The following is a 19,768-nucleotide window of genomic DNA, read 5'->3' as shown; positions in this document are numbered from 1 at the left end:
TGAGAAAGAACGTAAAGTTGGGGGTTAGAAGGAGGGGGAGAAGATCTGAAAGGACTTAGGGGAGGAGGAGAATGATCAAAATGTATTTAAATTTAAAAATTGCTTTAAATAACAAAAATATAATAAAGAAAAGGTAAGAAGAAACTTTCGTTATAACAGATAAAGAACTAGAACCTTTCAAAGCTCTCCTATACAGTCCTATTTTTAATTAGTCCTCTAGTTAATGTTACAAATTTGTAATTTTCAGGCATCATAAATTATAATTTTTTTTACACAAATCCATTACAGGGACTGCAATAATCCGTACTCTCCTTTTCTTGTATCACTGCAGAAAATCAAGGTATGACTTTCTGCCAAGTCAGTGTGAAGTGGGTCTTTTATACCAAGAAAAACACTGAGCTAAAAATCACCAAGCCCCCTATTTTTTCACATGCCTCAGAGCAAAGCACAGCACCAGGTAAGAGAGACACTGCTGAGAAAGACACCTGTGGCTATCCAGTCTGGCAAGAGAGCTCCCATGCAGGAAGAGGCTAAATTAAAAATCAGGGCCTTGAAAGGCTAACAGCCTAGACCTCTGATTACTACAATTTATTCTAACTCACAGCGGGGATAAGAATTGTAGTGCGTCATGCCACCCATTCTTACCTACACATAAAACAGCTTTTCAGGTCTCTGGAGATATCCTAATATCCTGAGAGAAATACTTACATGAGTCAGCACAGTACAGATAGAAAGCACGGGAGAGGCTGGAGAGCTGTTCAGCCCTTTCCCAGCAGGAATCACGTGGTACGGGACCAACGCAGGCTCCGGAGGTTACAACAGTTCACTGCTTCCTGTTGGGCAACTATTCCTTAGGCTTTGTTGATAAACTGCAGTCTTGTGGGAGTTATTTCCTCAGAGTGAGCACGCAGACTATGCGGTCCAGAAGGGAGCAAGGCTGCACCTCAAACGGCAGCTGAACTTCGTAATATGTAAGAATCTCTCATGTGTTATTGATTTTGGTGACAGACACACACATACGCATAATTAAAATAATAAAAAAGTATCTAAATATAATTAATGTGGGCTATTTTTTTTGTTACCTTTCAGTTGAAAATTAGTTCTGAAAAGTTTGCTTATTTCTTATTCCATTTTTATAAAGTATGATTTTTCTTTTTAAAGGAGCTTTTTCAACCTTTTTTTTTCTTTCTGAATTAACATTCTCTTTACATGCCCTATTTCAAAAATAAAAATTTCTAAGAAATGTCTTTATTTATATCAAACGTAGCTTGTGCTGAAATTCCCAGTCTTGTCCCTCTGCCTCTAGTGAGGTTATTCTGGTTACGGTCTGTGGTCAGTTCTGATAACCCCATCATAAATGCTGTTGCTGTTAGAAGTTAGTCATCTTCACACGATTTATTTTTAAAAAATTCAATCCACAACAGATGTGGAAACTGGAAAAATACGGTCCAAGCTGAGGAATGCCTGGGGCCGCTGGAAGCTAAGAGAGGGGTGCAGCGCTTACTGTCTCCTCCAAGCTTCCAGGAGCCAGCCCTGCTCAGAACCAAACTTTGCATCATAGAAGGCTTATGTACAAGACTACTCAACACAAATTCTAGAAGCCAACAATAATTGGCATCATTAGAGAGAAGAACAACACAGAAGCTTTCAAAACAGTAAGTAAAGAGATTTGCTGCACTGTCTCAGCAACCTGAGTCTTAGTCCCAAACCCCAGGTAAGGGTGGGAGGAGAAAACCAACTCCACAAAGCTATCCTCTGATCTTCACATGTATCCTGGCACATGGGCACGCACACACATGCACACGCATGTAATAACAATAAACTCAGCTTCTACTTTTTTTCTTTGCTCTTAAAAAGGTACTTTATTTTGTTTGTTTGTTTGTTTGTTTTTTTCTTAGTTAATCACTTCTGTATTTACCAATCAAACAAATTATTTTATCTGTCATGGGAAGAGTGAGTAAAGATATAGAAAGACTCTGGGACATCATGGAATTCAGATTCTGTCTTGCAGATAACACTTTATGCAGAAGAATCATCCCCTAATAAACATTATATACTTAATTAACATTTATGATCATTGGCTAAAATAAAACAACTGGAAATCAATTCATTCTGGACTTAAAAACATTGATCTTTAAAACACATTTGTATTGAAACAAAAATTTTATTTCCAAAGTTTCAAAAAGTAATTTCGAACACATGCATAAATGAGAGAATTTTAAAGGAAAGAACTATTTTGATATTCCTAAATTTGCTTGCACATTAGTGTCAAATCATCATACTAGTTGAAAGATAGGGAAACGGTCCTCAGTGCTTCTGCCAAGCAATTTCAGACAATTTGACTGATTTTTTAGATAGTAAGTTCTGAAAACAGAAGAGTCTGAAAGCTATCTGACCTGAATTTATTCCGCAAAATTTTATTCCCATCTGCAAGTGCGCCTGTGATTTATTCGGTGTCACTGCTGTATCTACACTAATGCACCATTATGCACAGCCTAAGCTTCAGAGGGGCAGCCATCCTTCTTCCTGAAGCCAGAACTTGTTTGTTTGTTTTTTTAATTTATTCACTTTACTTCACTATCGAAGCTCCCTCCCTCCTCTCCTCCAGGTACCACCCTCCCGCCGCCCTCTTTCCCCTTGTCCCCTCCCCTTCTCCTCGGAAATGGGGAGTCCCCTCCACCAACCTGCCAGAGCCCATCAGGTTGCATTAGGATTAAGTGCATCCTCTTCCCCTGGCCCAACAAGGCAGCCCAGCTAGGTGAAAGTGATCCAAAAGTAGGCAACAGAGTCCATGTCAGAGACAGCCCCCTTTCTAATTGCTAGGGGACCCTCATGAAGACCAAGTGACCATCAGCTGTATCTGGGTAAGGGACCTTGGTCCACTCAACCGCTTTGGTTGATGGTTCAGTCTCTGAGAGGCCCCATGGTCCTCTGTGAGTTGACTCTGTTGATCTTCTTGTGGAGTTCTTGTCCCTCCAGGTCCCTCTGTCCTTCCCCCCCTGCCCAACTTTTCCACAAGACTCTCCAAGCTCTGCCTAATGTTCGACTTTGGGTCTCTGCATCTGTTTCTATCTGCTGCTGGGTGGAGCCTCTCAGAGGACAGTTGTGAGAGTCTCCTGTCTGGTAGTCCCTGCTGCCTGCCAAACTCTGGCTCAGCTTCTACTTTTTAAAGTGTGTGTGTGTGTGTGTGTGTGTGTGTGTGAAGGTGTGAAGGTGCCCATAGATGCCAGAAAAGGGTATCAGATACCCTGGAGCTAGAGTCACAGACAGTTGTGAGAGATCCAAAGTGGGTGCTGGAAATCAAAGTCTGGTCCTCTGGAAGCTCAGCATACATTTTTTTTTTAAATAGCCTTTCTTTTTTTATTACAGTTTATTCACTTTGCTATCCCAGCTGTAACTGGGAAGTCCTCCCCCATCCCCTCCCAATCTCACTCTCCTTCCCTCTTCTTCTCCTATGCCCTCCCCCAGTCCAATGATAGGAGAGGTCCTCCTCCTCTTCTATCTGACCCTAGTCTATCAGGTCTCATCAGGACTGGCTTCTTTGTCTTCCTCTGTGGACTGGTAAGGCTGTTCCCCCATCAGGTGGAGGTGATCAAAGAACCAGCCACTGAGCTCATGTCAAAGACAGTCCCTGTTCCTATTATTGGGGAACCCTCTTGGACACTGAGCTGCCATGGGCTACTTCTGTGCAGGGGTTCTAAGTTATCTCCATCAGCATACACTTTTAACCAGTGAGCCCAGCTCTCCAGTCCTCAGCTTTGACTTATGAGTCAACAGGATAACAGGTAGGATAGAGATACAATGATAAGGGCACAACAAATTGCATAATGCATTTGAACTTTGTCCCCTAACAAGGAATCTGTGTGCACACACTGCTGGTGTTTGTTTGCTCTCCCTTAACCTTTCATCTAGATGGCATCTGAATGACTGGCTCAAGAGGAATTCAAGATTCAATGGTGTTTATGAACCTTCCCCTCCTCCAGGGAAAAGAGAAGAAAAAAACAGACAAGACTGGCCACCTGACCACAGAGGTGACCAAACCCTGCGATGACTGACTGGCTGCTTCTGTTTTCCCTCCCTATAAAATCTGCTGACTAAAGATGAGATGGGAGATAGGGCTTTAGGACAGGAGGCCATTATCTTCTCATATTCCTGGCTCTCTGTGTAGAATACTGCTAAAAGGTTCGATTTCTGGTTTGTGCGTGTGATGGGCAGATTGTGCTACCACGTACAGGCCTACAGTGCTGACAGCAACTATGAATTTAGACGTCCTACGAGGAATAGTACAAGTAACCACAAACTGTTGTGGACGTTTTGGTTTATGACCTGTAAACATGTTTTTGTTAACATTCCAAGTTTCGGGGGAGGGCTTAGTTTGTCCACACCCATTAAATGTCTCGTGAGGAATGTGGTCTTTGCCCAATGGAATTGGTTGAATTCTGGGGTCTTTGAGGGGTATAATTATGACAGCCCAGAGAAAGAAGGCGCCGCTGCTTGGAGGAGGAGTCCTTGCTGCTGGGTCGTCCTGCTGCTGCATTTGCTGTTTGCTGATCTGCCGGCTACCTGGACTTCTGAATTTCTGGACGACTGATATTGGTATTGTCCCCAACAGAATCCTACGACCCTACCCAGCGAGGAAGTAGCAGAGAGAACTCCAGCCCCCGGCCCCACTAACCTTCTTTCCCTCCTGCCCGCTGCTGAGGGGTTGGAAGGAATATAGAAGTGTTTAATAACCCTAAATAAGAAGCTGCTTGTCCAGAGGGCGAGTGTGGGAGCCAAGAATGCCACGCTGAGCACCATCGATCACACACCTGTGACCCTTCAAGTGCCTGGCCTGATGAGCTCTCAGGTGCAGAGGGGCAGTCACCCAACTGAGGTCCTGTGCCTCATGAACCTGGTGCCGCCTGAGGAGCTGCTGGGCGATGAGGCGTATGAGGAGATCGTAGAGGATGTAAAAGAGAAGTGTAGCAAGTATGGGCTGGTCAAGTCCATTGAAATTCCCCGGCCCGTGGATGGCGTCGAGGTGCCTGGCTGTGGAAAGATCTTTGTGGAGTTCACCTCTGTGTTTGACTGCCAGAAAGCCATGCAGGGTCTAACTGGCCGCAAGTTCGCCAACAGAGTGGTGGTCACAAAATACTGTGACCCTGACTCTTACCACCGTCGGGACTTCTCGTGGAGGTGGTCGGGGAGGGTGGGGGCAGGGTTGGCTGGGGACTTTCCCCCCACCTGCCTCCCCCTACTTTCTCCCCTCTGAAGATGATGGGCAGAGGAGTGACAGCTGAATGACAGCCGGCAGCAACTGGAATGGCAGCCATTAAGGGGGGTGGGCGTGGGGGGCTCGGGCAGGAAGGGGCTGGGCAAGTGCACACAGGCCCACGCAGATACACACATCCACACAGACACAGAGGGACGGGGCTGGGATGGGGACTGTGTGCACATCAGGGCGGGTAGGACTCCCACAGCCCCTTCCCAAACAGCCTCTTCTTATTCCTTACACCTCTTTCCTCCTCCCTTTCCCCATGGTAGGAACCTAGTGTGTTTATATTTTATGGACAAACTATTTTGAATTTCGTTGTCGGCCCTGTGCCCTGCCCTCTCTGCAGGACCACGGCTCCGGTCCTCCGGCTTCTGGTCCTCCCTGTTCTACACCCTGGTTTCTTAAGTAGTTGGTTCTTCCCCTTAGTCTTTTCCTGACCCTCAGTCCGTGGTCTCCGTCCTGCTCCTCCTCTCTATGGCAGTTTCATATTTGCTAATACGAATTTGCTCATTAAACATTTTCTTGTATTTTATTTATGGAAAAAAATCAAGGTCAACAACAAATAGACTCGTTTTCTGATGTACAAACTCATCTCACATATACAATAACAAAATATTTTGTCAAGGAAAAATAATATAGATCACAGTTTTAAAGAGAAGGGCTGTGTAAAGAGCAGGGTTTGTGGCTGAGTGATACAGGTTAAAAATAGAAATGTCAAAAGATTTTAACAGTCACTTTAGAGGCTAACAGTCTACAATGAATAAAACAGCATTTTTTGGGGGGAGGTTTTACATGTATTGGAATTACATGTCTTTAGCTGTAAGCTTTTGTTGGAGGTTTTAGATGTATTAGAATTACATGTCTTTAGCTGTAAGCTTTTGCATAATACACAAAGTTCAGGGACACAGTAATATACCTTTGTAGTACATAGGTGTTTATAGTACATGGGTAAATAATTAACTGCACTAAAATCACTTCAAATGCTTTTCTTAGAGAGTTATCATTTAAAAGACTTTAACATAAACTTAAATGAACTCTGGCATTGTTGAGATAGGATCATAAGTAGTCAAAACTCTAGCAAAAGCACCTGAAAACATAACCAGGTATCTTAATAAGATATAAAGTCTTGATAATTTTAAAATGCACATAAGCACCAAAGTAGATATTAAAATGCCCAAACTCATAATATCATTTATAACAAGATATAATTTCTGTTAGGAATAAAGTATCCAGTGACAATTTTTATTTTCTGACTAGCATAATTATATCATCTCAACATTAGTTATATATGTATACAGATATATATATGTGTATAATTTTAGGTGGAGCAAAGCCCAGAAATCATGTAACAATATTGCCACACACAGGCTAATCCTAAAATTAATCTTTATTTTTTATGTTTTAAGGTAGCCTAATACAAAACAGTTTAGAAATTTTCAGTATTTAACAAAAGTATATTTTAATAATGTAATCACTTTATAATATAAGATATTAATTATCTCTCCTGTAAATTCTATAACAAGGGTTTTTTTTCTCCACCTCAGTTTTTACCTAAGGCTATGGGCACTTCCCTCTTTCTTCCTCTGTTTTCTGTGGGCCCCTTTTCCCAGTGCTAGTTTATACCTAGGAACTTAAAGAAGATCAAAAGGGGATTCGAGTGATTTCTTTTGGAATGACCAGTTACAATTGGTGGTGAGACATATGGGCTCCACCCTCCTTGAGCTGAGACCAGGCGATTCTTTCCCCGCTTGTTTTGCTACTTCGAATCTGCATCCCTTAAGCCATTTCTTCTTCTTCGTGTGTACTTATGTCCCCTGGTCGACCCATGCTAACTAACTGGATGCCTATTATCCAAATGACTGATTACATACACTCACTCAGTGTTTTCTGTGTGCTTCCATGTGACAAGGTCAATGCGTTTCTAAGAATGGATTAAGGAGGTATACCAGACCTCCATGGTGGGTTCTTTTTGTTTTGAGGCACTATCTTACAGGCACTATACACTGGTTATAAAGGGGACTTAGGGTTTCCCCAGCCATGTGCTTTCTACATTAACCAGAAGCCAAAGGCACTGACATTCTGAGAAGGTGAGACCTGAGGGGCAGCAGAGGGCCCAATCATAGGGAAGCACAGATTCCTGCCAAGGCCTGGACAGCGAAGTGCAGGGTGTTCAAAAAGCTGTAACCGAAGGGAAGGTGACCACAATAGGTGTTTCTTTGGGAGCACATGAAGGAACTGGGAAGGAAAAAGCCTTTCATGACATTTTGTCCCAGCTGAGCACAGCATGAAATGAAATCAATAGATGTGTGATCCCTGTGCTGACAGACATTCAACTTGTTAGAAGGCATCTAATCCTTAGAAAACAACTTGTTAAAAATAAGTTAATTCTAAGGCTGGAGAGATGGTTCAGCAGTCAGGAACACTTACTGTTCTTACAGAAGACCCAGGGTATGCTGCCGAAAGCACCTGACTGCGTGTAACCTCCTGTAACTCCAATTCCGGGGAATTTGTCATCCTCTTCTGCCCTCTACAGGCTCCTTCGTGCATGTGACGTACACGCATGTACCCACCACCACACACACATACACATAAAATAAAAATAAATAAATAAACAATAAATTTTAAAAACCTGCTTTGTCAGCTACTCAGTGGTAGTTCACATCTTCAGCCCCAGAACTTGGGAGGGTGAGGAAGGCTGATCTCTGAGTTTGAGGCCAGCTTGGTCTACAAAGTGAGTTCTAGGACAGCCACAGATACACAGAGAAACCCTGCCTCAAAAAAAGAAAAAAAAATAGTGTTTTTCAAATAGTTAATCCTAATTTAGTACTTCAGCAGCCTTTAGTGCTTCCACATGGGTTTTAAAGCAGTGGCAGGACCCTCCATTTTATCTAGGGACACCAAGGTCTAAGCGTGCCAAGCCACTCTATCTGATCTCCTTCCTTCTCCAAAACCTGATCAGAGGTCTCTCCAGCTGTGACAAAACAGCAGCCGTGAAGGAGACAAGAGGAAATTCTGTGCTCAGGAGGGAGTTAAAGTTAGCACTACTCACCTCTCACCAAATGGCCATCCACCACAGACATACAGAAAAACAATCCCAACTTTGGAAGGCATTTCCTCAGCGTACTTCCTATGGATTCTCATGAAACCCTGTGTGCCCTTAAAGAAGGAAAACTAGTCCCCATCCCTGCAGACATTGAGGTGCAGAGATGCTAATAGATAGAGAAATGTGACAAGTCCATGAGGAGATGACGCAGTGTCACAAAGTCAGCACTTCTTTCTAAATAATCTACAGTTTCAACTCTATCCCAACAGGAATGGGACTCAATAAGTTGATCTCCAATCCTTAGAGAAGACTCCAATCCTCAAGGGCGAATGTAGCCAGAAGAGTTTTTTTTTTTTTCTCCTAAGAAGAATAAATAGGTCCCCTTGGAGATGTCAAGATTATTTTAAAGCTACAATAATATATTAAAGATTAAGAAGAGACATAATACAACAGAAAGAACTCTGAGGACATTAGAGCTTCGTATGTGCAAAAATAGCATTACCAATAACTACATATAATTCAATATTTATTTAGCATCCACATAAAAACAAGGAAAGCTAGATCTCTGCCTCATATGATATACAAAATGCAAACCACTTTTAAGTCTTTAAAACTTGTAGAAAGATGTGAAACCAAAAAGGGGAAAGCAGATATATTTGATCATATTAAGAATTGCTTAGACAGGCATAGTGGTGCACACTTTAATCCCAGCACTCAGGAGACAGAAGCAAGTGGATCTCTGTGAGTTCAAGGCTAGCCTGGTCTGCAGAGTGAGTTCTAGAACAACTAGAGCTACGTAGTAAGGCCCTGTCTTTAAAAAATTGCTCTCTTCAGATATATTGCTGGTAAATATCTTTCCCACACTTTTTGTTTGTTTGAGGTTCATACAATGACTCAATTTATTTTACAAGCAGTAGTTGAAGGACGAAGAGAAGGAATATTTTAATTCCAATCCCTCAACCAGTAATTTGAGAGTAACTCAAGATGAAATGCAGAGGGAAAGACTCAAGCCTTCAGGGGCTTATTCCTACTTCACCTTTCTTTTCTACTTTAACCAACTGAATCACCACTCTGCTTTCCTGAGTCTACTGGTGTGATGGAATGAGGGAGGAGCTACAGCTGGGATACAAAGTGAATAAACTGTTATTAACATAAAATAAAAATTTATATATATATATATGGAGAGAGAGAGAGAGAGAGAGAGAGAGAGAGAATGTAGTTAAGTATTGTGCTGGTTTAGTAAAGTAGTGGTTATGGGTTCTCCCTCAAGAACCGTGACGTCATTAGCCCTGAATCGTTAGCTGTGTTTCCAGTACCAGGCATGATTTTGCCTTTGTTCGGTGGGACTTAAGTCCAGCTAGAGAGCTTTTGGTTACTGCAAGGCATACATGCCACTGCTGCACCTTTGGTACGTGCCATAATTGGTTATCTAATAACAAATAGTCAGCCAGGAAAGCCTATACATACAACTATTATTATACGGGGCGGACAGGGTGAACAGGGCATGTTTTTGTATTCAGAAACACGTGCATATACATACGTAACAACAATTCATGAAAAAAGAAGCTATGAATTTAAAAGAGAGCAAGGAGGGACATATGGAGTATTTGGAGGGAAGAAAGAGAAGGAAAATCATGCATGTTATAATCTCAAAATATTTTTTAAAAATCATTAATCTTGGAAAAATATGTCAGTGGAGTACTGGATCTAAGTAGAGGATATTGGTAAATAAATAAATAAATAAATAAATAGGATGATAGAAAACATCTTTAATGCCTGTAGATGAGAAGTAAAATGCAGAGATGTGGGGTGGGAGGAATGTAAGGGTGTTTTAGGGACTTGAAAGAGACTTGGACAAGAGCATAGGCTGGAGAAAAGATTTTTAAAACTTGAGGATAGAATGAACAACTTACAACACAAGTTTAAGAAATGAAGGGAAGGTGGAGTCTATAGCACATGCTTATGTAGGAGTGGGGAAACATTAATCTAAAATTGGAGGGAAATGCTTAGATCAGGTATAGATATTCATAGACGTTAATAAAAATAAAGGACCTTGAGACGGGCCATACTAAATATTAGGGAAAAAGAAACTGTTGGTTTTAATGATAAACTAGAAGCAAAATACAAGAAGGGGGAAATGAATGGGGGTATCTTCAAAATTATTAATTTGAGGGCTGGACAAGGTGGTCCACACCTTTAATCTCAGAACTCGAGAGGCAGAAGTAAATGGATCTCTATGAACTTCAGACTAGAGAGGTCCAGCCAGTGCTACAAAAGTAGACCCTGCCTCAAAATAAAAGTATTAACTAGAGCCCCTGAGATTGTGATGTTTCCTAAGAGAGAAAGAGAAAAGATGTGAAGCGAGTTTGGGCAAGAAGGCAAAGGATGCAATAACTATTTTTTAATTAAATTTTTATTTTTTATATTAATTACAATTTATTCACTTTGTATCCCAGTTGTAGCCCCCTCCCTCATTCCCACCGAATCCCACCCTCCCTACTTCATCTCCTCCCATACCCCTCTCCAAGTCCACTGATAGGGGAGGTCCTCCTTCCCTTCCATCTGACCCTAGTTTATCAGGTCTCATCAGAACTGGCTGCATTGTCCTCCTCTGTGGCCTGGCAAGGCTGCTCCCCCCTCAGAGGGAGGTGATCAAAGAGCTAGCTACTGAGTTCATGTCAGAGACAGTCTGTGTTCCCCTTACTAGGACACCCACTTGGAGACTGAGCTACCATGGGCTACATCTGTGCAGGGGTTCTAGGTTATCTCCATGCATGTTCCTTGGCTGGAGTATCAGTCTCAGAAAAGACCCCTGTGCCCAGCTGTTTTGGTTCTGTTGCTCTCCTTGTGGCACTCCTGTCCTCTCCATGTCTTACTATCTCCCCCTTCTTTCAGATAATTCTTTGCACTCTGCCCAAAGTTTGGTTATGAGTCTCAGCATCTGCTTTGATAAACTGCTGGGTAGAGTCTTTCAGAGGCACTCTGTGGAAAGCTCTTGTTCTGTTTCCTGTTTTCTCCTTCTTCCAGTGTGAACATAGGATGCAATAACTTAAGATCAGCATTAACTGCAATGAGTAATGAGGACCCAGAGGCCATCCAAGCAGAAATGTATATTGCTCAATTCTTAAACATAGAGCCTAAAGCAGTCACCATCAATCAAAAATGAGAAACTTCAAGGTAGGGCTGGAAATCCAGGTAGTATTAGTCATCCTCTTTACAACACACTTTCAAGTAAATCATATCAAAATTCAGGTTCCAAAGCATGCACATGACTGGTGGAACTACAGTCACTTATCATCCCCTTCATCTGAGGACTGATAATACCTTGCTTTTCAATGCACCAAGACTAAATCCAAGCAGAGGAAACATACACACAGAAAGCCAAGAGACAAGAAATGGAGCATCTCAGGAAGAAACAGGGATGTCTCCTTCAAGGGTCATCAGCCTGTGTAGGATCACCTCCCTCTGGGGGGGGGGGGGGGAGCAGCCTTACCAGGCCATAGTAGAGGACAATGCAGCCACTTTTGATGTGAACTGACAGACTAAGATCAGAAAGGAGAGGAGAACCTCCCCTATTAGTGGACTTGGGGAGTGGCATGCAAGCAGAGGGAGGAGGGAGGGTGGGACTAGGAGGGGAGGAGGGAGGGGCTTATGGGGGGATGCAGAATGAATAAAGTGTAATTGATGAAAAATTTTTTTAAAAAGGGAAAAAAATAATTTAAGAACCTTAAATGACTTTCAAAAGTGGAGGAAAACATGGAGTTAGTCAATTGGCATGGAGCACGTCTCGCCCCTGGGGGCAATGGTCTCCTGAACCTACTCAGACCTCGGACACCACCACTGCTAGTTCTAGAACTGACGCAGGATGTTTCAACGAGGGGGTTAAGGCTTCTCATAATATTTCCTATAAGCCCACACCTGTTTGTCTATATCCCCCATTTTTATTCATTATTAGCCAGATAGAGCCAAGTAATTGTGGTAATGATACTTGCTTTTTTGCCCAATGCTGGAATGCTAATAAAGTTAGGTATGCCCTGGTTACTCGCATGCCTCACTGGGTGCCTGTGCCCGTTGATGCCCCTCACGCTATGACTCTCTTCAGACAGAAAAGGGATCTTGGAACTACAGCCACCATTGTTACTACCATCTCATTGGCGGCTGTTGGAGCTATCACCGGGGCATTAGCCATGAGTCATACTGGGCAGACTGCTCAGACCCTGAATAATCATTTAGCCAATGTAGCTCATGCCTTAGTTGTACATAAAGGAATTAATGCTCAACTAAAAGGAAGCTTGATGGTGTTCAATCAGAGGATTGACCTCGTGCAGGAGCAAATTGATACCCTATGGCAAATCGCTCAACTTGGCTGTCAATGAAAATATGCTGGACTTTGAGTCACTAGCATATAACATGAGAATTTTTCCTGTGCTGCAAATCTGTCTAAACAATTGTCGAGCTATATTTTAGGTAATTGGACTGGAGAATTCGATACTACGATGGAGCAACTGAGAGTGGCCATTGTCACAGTAAATTCTACCAGAGTGGACGCAGGACTAGCCACAGGATTATCAACATGGATTGCTGCAGCCATGAATCATCTGAAGGAATGGGCGGGCATGGGAGCGTTAGCAGGCCTTCTGGTGTTGGTCTCCTTGGTTTGCCTGTGGTATATATGCAAGATTAGAGTCTCACAACAGTGTGATGCAGCCATGATCATTCAGGCCTTTACAGCCATTGAAGCAGGACATTCTCCCCAAGCATGGTTGGCTACCATAAAAAGCTAAAATGTTACGCTCAGGATGCGAGGCTAAGCACTGCACTCAGGGTCAGCCGCTTTGGACCCAGAGAAGAGCATGTCTGATTGCATGTGGGTTGATACCCCAGGTCCCGCCTCTGAGAAAAAGGTATCGGACGGGTCTGATGCTCTTTGGGTGGATGACACCTAAATGAACATCGGTACAAAGTCCCAATTTATTTCTAATATCAGAGATCAGACCTCTACTCTTGCCTGATGCGTCTAAAACAAAAAGGGGGAATTGTAGAGAGCTGCGGAATGCTGTGCCTTAAAGATGGAGCTGGTTTCCGCCTTCCACCTTCCCGATGATGAGTGCTCTCTGTCACGAACAATTCCACATTTGGCTAAGGCTGAGGATCTGGCTTGCTTCCATGTATGTGGACCTATCTGCATTGCCCACGTGGCACGCTGGGGTTGGCTACCCAGAGGCTATTTAAGCTGTGGGCTGGCTTTCCCCAGGGTCAGATGATTGTTCAAGGTTCCTGAATAAACTGCATTGAAAAAAAAAAGAAAAAGAAAATGGAGAGAGCTCCAGGGATTGCAAGTTTCACAGAAAGAGGGGCAGGAGAGAAGGAAGAAAAATTTCCCCTGTGACATTCCCTACACTCAGGAATCACTTGCAGACAGAATTCTCCCAGTTGCTCTGACCCAGTGCCTTAGGGGATTCAGGGGTCAGTTCCTCAAGAGCTAAAGAGAACACTGAGATGCACAGCTGTGGCTTCTTCCTCATTAAAAAAAAATCTCATTTTCACCCATCACTTTGCAACACAAGATATTCTTCTGTGAAGTTTCCTCCCCAGCCCAGGGACATGATATTGTCCATTTTTCAAAAAGCCGGCTGCCTTTCCATGAGCATCCCTGGGGGACACGGGGCCCCCTTTGGCACTCCATTCCATTCCCAGCTCTACCCACACACCCGTGTATCCAATCCTCAGATACTTTGCTTAGCCCTACATAATACTGTGGGCAAAGGGCACATCAACCTGAGGAAGGCACAACTCTTACAGCCAGCACCTTATGAAGGGATAAATTACCCACTCTGGATCTCAAGGGAGGGAGAAAGGAGATCCAGCGGGAGACAGAATAGCTTCCTTTCTTGACTGTTGTCATCTGCCATTTGCCTCCTCTTTTTTACTCTCGGATATCTCCCAAGATTAATAAATTACCTCCAATACATCGCACCCCTCTGAGCTCAAGCAGGACCGACTGGGCAGCTATGCTGCTGTGTGTGCAGTCACCTGTGGGTCCTGACCCTGCACTCTGGCTGCTGGGTGAATGAGCAATACTTAGGCTTAGCACTTCATGAGCTTTCTGATCTCCTTGTGGCTCCTTAATTCATCTGCAGCCCTGTCCTGGGAAAAGCTACTGAGATCTAATGAATCTTTTAAAATGTAAATAAATAAATAAATAAATAAACCTAGAAGTGGAGAGACGGCTCAGTAGTTAATGGCACTTGTTGCTCTTTCAGACGACCTGGGTTTAGTTCCCAGCACAACCACCTGTAACTGCAACTGAAGGGAATCTGTAGCCTCTTCTGACCTCCGCAGGCTCCTGCACCCTGGTGCACATAAGCACAGACACATAAATAAAATACATATTTTAAACAATATTAACAACAACAAAAATAATAAATAAAACCCTGGAAAGAACAAGGTAAACAACACAGGACAAAGTAGGTGGTTAGATGAAAAGAATGCAAGCATCCGTGTGACATGCGAGCTACAGTACAACACTGCCTATGTCCAGGTGAAGTAGCGGGTTAAGAGTCTCAGACATGGAGGGGACAGGAGCCCACAAGGAGACCAACAAAACTAAAAGATCTGAGCCCAGGGGGTCCTGCGGAGACCAATGCACCAATGGATGACTATGCATGGAGAAGACCTAGACCACCTGCTCCGATGTGGCTGATTGGCAGCTCAGTCTCCATGTGGATCTCTGAGGAAGGGGATCAGGGGCTGACTCTATTATGAACTCAGTTGACTGCTCTCTGATCACTCACCCCTGGTGATGCAGCCTTGCCAGGCCATAGAGGAAGAGGATCCAAGCAGTCCTGGTGACACTTAACAAGCTATGGGCAAATGGAAACAGTGGAGGACTCCCCCTTTCAGTGGACTAAGGGAAGAGAATGCGGGGAAGAGGGAGGGAGGGTGGGACTGGGGAAGTTGAGGGAAGAGGCTTCAATTGGGATATATAATGAATAAGTTGTGAAGAAAAAATTTAAAAAGAGCCTAGTAGAGAGGAAGCATGTTTGAAGGGACCAGTGAGGACACTGTAAACTTCTCCGGGAAGGTGACTGGCCTTGAACAGTGGGGAGTTTGTCCTGATGAGAGACATGAGTAGGAAATAGTAGGCAACTAAGAAGCAATCACAGATAACAGGATGTAAACAGGAACTGAAACAGCAGTATTGAGCAGATAGAAGGCACCTGTGTCATGCCAGGATCACAGGACCCTCAGAGACCACCAGGAGAGGACTTGATGCAAGAGCAAGAGAGCTTTATTATGAGAGCGCTCGAGCTCGGGACCCAAGTGTCACTGACGCAGCAGTGGAGAAGTGGGACCCCAAGCTCTGAGTGAACGGATTTTTAAAGGGAAAGTCTGTGAGCTGAGGGTTTCCATGGCAGCAAGCAGGAGGGCACATGCCTTGATGTTACAGGATTAGGTAAAAATTACAGGGGCGAAGTAACTTTCTCTGAATCACAATTACCTAAGGCATGCAATCACAATTGCTATTCTTCTGAACTATATCTGAAACACTGGGGAGAATTTTCCCACCTGATTCCCAACCGATTCTCATTGATTATTGCCAAGGATATTGTCTCTATTTTCTATGAAGTATTTATTCTGTATTATTTGTTTCCTACCAAGTGCACATTTTGTGATATTTCCTGAAACCTGAGTTCAGCTCCCAGTCAAGATGGTGCTTTATTTCAAAATGGAGTTATACCCAGGCTAACTTAAACTCTTTATTCTCCCCTTTTCTTGTTAATAAATAGGCCAGTCTTGGGCTCTTACAGTCCATGGTCAGCCTCAAACTGGTGGTACTGGGTTCTCATTATCATCAACTGTATAGTCCTTAGTCTTTGCCTAATATATCTTAACAACTTATTAAGTAAGCATGATCCAAAAATGACCAAAAGCAAAAGATTCTGCCTTTGAACTGTTATAATTCTGGCTTTGTACATCCAGTATTGCAATACAAATTTCTGCTCCACCTAAGAAGGTCCCTAAGATAATAGCTAATGTCAGGGAGCCCCCTTTGACCTAGTATTTCAGCCTGTTAGGTGGGATTTGGGGCTGAGGGTCTCATCTTCTGAAACTGATTCAGTTCTGACAATTGGATCGTTGGCATCAGGGGCTAGGAAGGCTGAAATGCCAGCCAAAGGTTGGGCAGTAGGGCAGTCCTTAGAAGCGTCTGGTTAGGTGACCGATCCGAGAAGGCAGTGAGCAATCATGTCAGCTTCCAACAAGTTCAGTTCTCGGCTTGCAGTCTCAATCAGGTGAAAACCTGCTGAGACAAATTTAAACTAAAACAGAAATTAAAATTTGTCTAGTAAATGGGAAAAGTGAGGAATCTCAAGACCAGGGAAAAACTCATCTGGGATCCGATTGAGCAATGTCAGATCCAGTCTCATGACTTTTTGGTTTCCTGAAACTCATATGAATTTTTGATTTACATAACAACATTCTGCGAGTAACAGGTAAAACTACATCCAAAGGAATAAGTATCAATTTTTTCTTTTTTTTATTATTGTTATTAATTACACTGTATTCATTTTGTATCTCCCATAAGCCCCTCCCTCCTCCCCTCCCGATCCCACCCTTCCTCCTTTTTCTGCATGCATGCCCCTCCCCAAGTCCACTGAGAGGGGAGGTCTTCCTCTCCTTTCTGATCTTAGACTATCAGTTCTCATCAGAAGTGGCTGCATTGTCATCTTCTGTGGCCTGGTAAGGCTGCTTCCCCCCTGGGGGGGGGTGATCAATGAGCAGGCCAATCAGATTATGTCAGAGGCAGTTCCTCTTCCCATTACTATGTAACCCACTTGGACACTGAACTGCCATGGGCTACATCTGTGCAGGGGTTCTAGGTTATCTCCATGAATAGTCCTTGGTTGGAGTATGAGTCTCTGGGAAGTTCCCTGTGTTCAAATTTTCTTGTTCTGTTGCTCTCCTTGTGGAGTTCCTGTCCTCTCCAGCTTTTGCTATTTCCCACTTCTTACATAAAATTCCATTCACTCTGCCCAACAGTTGGCCATCAGGCTCAGCATCTGCTTTGATAGTCTGCAGGGCAGAGGCTTTCAGAGGCCCTCTGTGGCAGGTTCCTAGGTTGTTTCCTGTTTTCTTCTTCTGGCTTTCAGAGGCCCTCTGTAGCAAGTTCCTAAGTTGTTTCCTGTTTTCTTCTTCTGACGTCCATCCTCTTTGCCTTTCAGGATGGGGATTGAGCATTTTAGTTAGGGTCCTCTCTTTTGTTTAGTTTGTTTAGATGTACCAATTTTAGTGTGTTTATCCTATGTTGTATGTTTATATGAGTGAGTGTGTTTATATGTGTGTCTTTTTGCTTCTGGGACAACTCACTCAGGATGATCCTTTCCAGGTCCCACCATTTACCTGCAAATTTCATGATTTCCTTATTTTTCATTGCTGAGTAATACTCCATTGTATAGATGTACCACAATTTCTGCATCCATTCTTCAGTTGAGGGGCATCTGGGCTGTTTCCAGCTTCTGGCTATTACAAATAAAGCTGCTACAAACATGGTTGAGCAAATGTATCAAATTTTTAACCTTTATAAACAACTTAAATGTGTCCATGGTCTGAAAATTTTAACAGTGGGTACAGCTGTTGGTAATCAGCCACCAACAGAGCATGGCCATTTTTGTCAGTTCTTTTTAGCAATTACTTTTAGTTCCCAATCTCCATGTTACATTGGAAAATTAGGCAGAAAATGGCTTTAGTATTAAACTCTGAATGCTTGGACTTTCCTTAATAAAGCAACTAGAAGAAATAAATTTAAAATATTTCTAAATCCTATATCAAAGTCTACCTCAAAAATGGCAGATATTAAAAATATTATAGTTAAAGCTCTGGCTTTGGGTCAGATACACACATTGTATAGATGTGTTTAGCATGATGAAATGCACTTCTAAATCTATCTCCAGAAGACAACCAAAAGGCAATTAAAATCTCAAGCTTGTGACTGGATAATAAGCAATCAGTGTTTCATCAACTTATCAGAACTCTATTGGTCAATATCAAAACTCTGGACTTCTGAAATCTTATAAAAACATAATCACAACAATAGCAGAGAGAGGAGAGAGATCTGAAATATCTCCCATTTTTAATATGCCTCAAATCACTTTTCTGTATCATTACAATTTGCATTCATATACCTTAAAACACCTACTTATACCCTCCAATCTTCCTTGCAGTTATCAACCCTGAAACATTTTCCCAGACCAAACAACATTCTCCAGATTCTCAAAACCTAAACTCCTATATCCTCAGACCCTACATAAACTCCATTATCTTTCTATCCAGCTATTGACCATAAGACATAGACAATTATCATGAAGCCTGTACTCTAGGCAACCCTGCTTGCCTTTTTTTAAATAGAAGACCTCATACCTAGTTAGTAATTTTAATTAGTTAGTAATTACTAGGTAATAGTAATTACCTAGTTAGTAATTTTAAATAATTAATAAATTAACCAATAAATTAAAAATGGATCTAACTATCTGTTGCCATCTTCATTTTGCCAAAGGGGAAACTGAAGCTCAGAGAGGTCTAGTTAGGACTTCCCTGGGTGAGCATGAGCAAGAAGTCCATTCACTCCTTTGCCTCTGTGTTAGGACCATCTGTGTGTACATCAACCATCTGTATGTGAATGAGTGAATTATCTTAGTATGTATGTTTCTTCTGGGCTCTCTTCTCTGTCCTCACAGGAACAGCATCAATCTCATTTACACGCCACCCACAGCAGACCTAACTTGCCACCCACAGAAAAACAAGGCTCAAAAGAAGATGGGTAGCTTGCCAAGGCCACACAGCAAATCAGGATTGGTGCTGGCTTAGAAACCAAATCATCTGACTCTGAGATAGAATCTAGGGTTTTAGAAGCTAGAATGAAGCATCTGTCCCTCCCAGAGTCCACTCCTTCACTGGTAACTGTGTAATTAATAATACACCTACTGATCCTGTTACATTCGGCAGGTCCTAAGCCTTGAACTGGAACTCCACTTCAGGGCCTGGGGACTGTCAACTCCACCTACCTACAGCAAACAAGCCAAGTTCCTACTCAGCCACCAGCCCTGGTAGATCTGGTTTAGGGACTGGCCTACAATTCAAATGTCAGCCTGGAGACACAGGAGAGTACACAAATGAGAAATGTGCTTGGAAGTAGAGAAAGAAAGAATGTTGTAGTTCAGTCTGTGGATTTGATTTTGGGAGATAGCCACAGAGCCAAGACCTACAAGATAGCAAGAGATTGCCTGAAGGGGTAGGAAAGGGAACAGCAAGAATAAGGGGCCCAGAGGTGGAAGAGAGAAGAAAGTATTCAGCAGCCTGAAAGCTTGAGGTGGCTGTAGTGGAAGCACAGAGCATCAGGGTAGAGGGAGAGGAGATGGGGTGCTAAATGAACAAAGCAAAAACTCTTTCCCACATAAGGAACAAAAGCA

The 19,768-nt window shown here is 42.9% G+C and overlaps 1 long non-coding RNA gene across 1 annotated transcript; it reads left to right on the top strand.

The window, feature by feature from the left end:
* The first annotated feature begins 335 nt into the window (after positions 1 to 335).
* On the top strand, positions 336 to 7,887 carry LOC132653035 (uncharacterized). Its single transcript, XR_009590673.1, has 3 exons — positions 336 to 971; positions 1,425 to 1,655; positions 3,913 to 7,887. It is a non-coding gene; the product is annotated as an uncharacterized LOC132653035 (long non-coding RNA).
* Positions 7,888 to 19,768: the final 11,881 nt, after the last annotated feature.

The sequence above is a fragment of the Meriones unguiculatus genome, chromosome 3 (assembly GCF_030254825.1).
Source record: "Meriones unguiculatus strain TT.TT164.6M chromosome 3, Bangor_MerUng_6.1, whole genome shotgun sequence".
In the NCBI taxonomy this organism is placed as follows: Eukaryota; Metazoa; Chordata; class Mammalia; order Rodentia; family Muridae; genus Meriones; species Meriones unguiculatus.
Note: the sequence above shows the minus strand (reverse complement) of the source record. Positions and strands in the feature narration are given on the sequence as shown.